Source organism: Vollenhovia emeryi, unplaced genomic scaffold, assembly GCF_000949405.1.
Source record: "Vollenhovia emeryi isolate VEMERY1.0 unplaced genomic scaffold, V.emery_V1.0 DF939260.1, whole genome shotgun sequence".
NCBI classification, from domain to species: domain Eukaryota; kingdom Metazoa; phylum Arthropoda; class Insecta; order Hymenoptera; family Formicidae; genus Vollenhovia; species Vollenhovia emeryi.
Genome location: NW_011967106.1, coordinates 237124 through 240150, shown reverse-complemented (window position 1 = coordinate 240150; position 3027 = coordinate 237124).

Genomic DNA, 3027 nt, shown 5'->3' with positions numbered 1-3027 from the left:
TCTCTCTCTCTCTCTCTCCTCCTCCTCCTCCTCCTCTCTCTCTCTCTCTCTCTCTCTCTCTCTCTCTCTCTCTCTCTCTCGCTCTTTCTCGCTCTCTTTCTCTTTTTCCCTCTCGCGCGTGTACACGCGCGCGAATACGTGCGTGCGAGCTCGCGTGCGTGCGCACTCGTGGTCGTGATCGCCGTCGTCGTCACCGGGACATCACGCACCGTCTCCTGCGTGCGCGCATCCTTGCAGTCACGCACCCGTGCCCGCGGTCTCGGTAAGGGTTCACCGGCTGCGCCTGCAAAACCACAATTAAATGATACTCGCACGCCTCCAAAGCCGATCCGCGGCGATCGGTCTCTCCCCCGGTCGGTCCCGCTTGTGTTGTCACAATCTGTTAACCGAGTTCCGCGAATAGGCGCGACTTTTGTCGAAGCGCGGGGCGTCGTCGGAAGGTTCTCCGCGTCTTCGCGCGAAGATAAAAAATCAGTTGCGGAGCAACGGGCACAGATATATATTCACGAAACCACGCGATTTCTCGATCGTACGGCACAATTTCCAAGCGAATACAAAAACGAAAATATTTGTATCTCAGCGGTGGACGCAGTTATGTACAATAGAATCCACTCGGAGCTGATTGCAAGACAAGCCGCGAGTATACGACCGTGCGGCTCAGTTCGCTGCTCCTGATGCTCGACATTTGGGAAAATCAACTCCGGCCTCGTCTCACGGGAGGGGATCTCATTAACGGAGGAATGCCGGAGCGCATTAATGATTTATGATCCCCCCCCCCCTCCCTTCCGTTGCGCTCGCGTGTCAAATTCGCTCGTGTGGCTCGGCGTGTTTACGCTCGGAGCCTTTCGAATATTTTCAATCATATCGTCCCAGTGCACATCGAGGCTATCAGAGACGCGTATCGACTTCTCTCCGGGCGCGCTCCGATCTGACGAGACTTTTGAGCCGACCGTTGCCGTTCGCCGGCCGCGACTGGTGGTTCCGGGTCTTTACGAGGGGGCTCCGTGCACACAATAACGCAGTATCCGACCCGAGTCACGAGCGAAAGCGAAGGAGGGCAAGGGAGATCGATGGATCCCCCCGCGTTAATGATCAATTAGGCCCGCGCCTCGCGCCTAGCGCCACAGGATAGGCGCGCGACTCCCAACGCGAGCGATCTGCATCCGCGCTGACGCCGTTAATTACAATGCCGTTAATTACGCGCGCGTTCAATTGCGCGCGGAAATTGTTTAACAGCCTAAGGAGCGGACGCGCGGACGCGAACGGATACCCCGGTCCGTGTGTACTTAGCGCGCTGGGACGCAGGCACGAGTGAACCCGCCGCGCACTCGCCCGGTCTAACGCCATTAATTATTACGAACAGGGTCAGCCTCGGTAAGTAGAGTGAGGCACGGACGGAGTGAAACACACTCGGCGAGGATCGAGCGGCGCGAAACGTCGGGTACCTCGGCTTCGCGCCAAAACGGAAGAGGAACGCGAGATTCGTCCGCGGAGCTCCGCTTCGTTCCTGCCCCGTGTCGATCTCGAATCGCGGACCGACGTGGCTTCGATCGCGACCAGGAGATCCGCGGTAAAATCGATCACGGTTAATCACTAATTAGCACTACCTTAAGGATCACAGATACGACCCGTTTGTATCGTTGCGGATGTACGAGTGCCGTGGATTTAACAAAGCGAGCACGTCGCAACGATCTGTAGATACGTCACTAAAACTCACACGTGTGTCGAGCCTATTATTTATGACGCTGGAAGAATCGAACGGTTTCCTTTGAGGAAAAGGAGTTGCTTATCACAGTAAAAAAATAAAATGTTAACGTTAATATTTTTCACACGTCCCGAAAAGTCCACTCTAAGTTTGAAGTTAAAATAACGTTTGTCGCGCGTGTTACTTTTTCACAAATTATAAATGTTAATTAATCGACACTATACTTCACATTTATGTTCTTTCAACCTTAAGTGCGATGTAATAAAAACAGACGGGATAAGTAAACTGTACGAATAGTTACAAGTCAGATTAGTTGAAGTAACTTTTGAGAAATGTCGATGTTACACGCTTTGGTTGATTTTCTGAAATAGTTGCGTTAGAAGGACTCAAAATGATATTACATTTTTAAATAACGTACATAAAGTGTCAAGTTATTACGTCAACGTAAATATAACACGTAAAAATGTTGCGAAAATAATTACGTGTACGCTTTATGTTAATTTTACATTGAGGTAAGAATCAAATCTTGGTAACACAGGAACATTTGAACACACGATTTTTTTACTGTGTATCAGAGAAGGACCCTTACAGGCTCTTTTTCGACATCGAGCTTCCCTCTCGACCCGCCGAATTATTTCGACTCATTCCTTCCAACCCGGTCACATGTGGTGTCCCGATTCGATCCACCTCGTCACAGGAGCTTCGTCCTTCGTCCTGTGCGCGCGCGCGCGCGGGCGAATCCCTTCGGCCTTTTTGTTCGCTCTGAGAACGGTAGGGCAGGACGAATTAGGGGACCGTTTCTGGTCCCCAGAAACTTTGCCCGGGAGGATTGAGAGGACGACGATCGCGTGGTCGGCGGTCAGCGAAGCGCACGTCGTGAACGCCACGCTCTTACTGAGCTCGGGCGCGCTGGCATTCGCGATGGCCAAACCGAAAGCAGACTGGAGTCAGTTCCGTTCCGGAGGTGAGGCCTATCCGTTACAGAGAAGTCGGGGAGATGGTGATGACGATGCAGAGGCGGCGGTGGTGGCGATGGCGAGGAGCAGGAGCGGACGCTGAAAAGAAATTCCATCTCGGACGACGCACCGCGCGCGATTAAATAATATCAGCCCGGGCGTAGGAAGACGATGTGGAACAACGTCAGTTACATTCTTGTTCAAGGATATTTGTACAGCAGCGACGAGTGAATGGCTGGGCGGTATCGGAGGCGCCGAGTTCCTTTACGATACTTTTGTCGAGTAGTTCGGAAACGTCGAGACTAATAAAAAAAAAATCTATCGGCTCGACAGTTTCGTTGGTGTAGTCGAGCTTAAATAAATTCG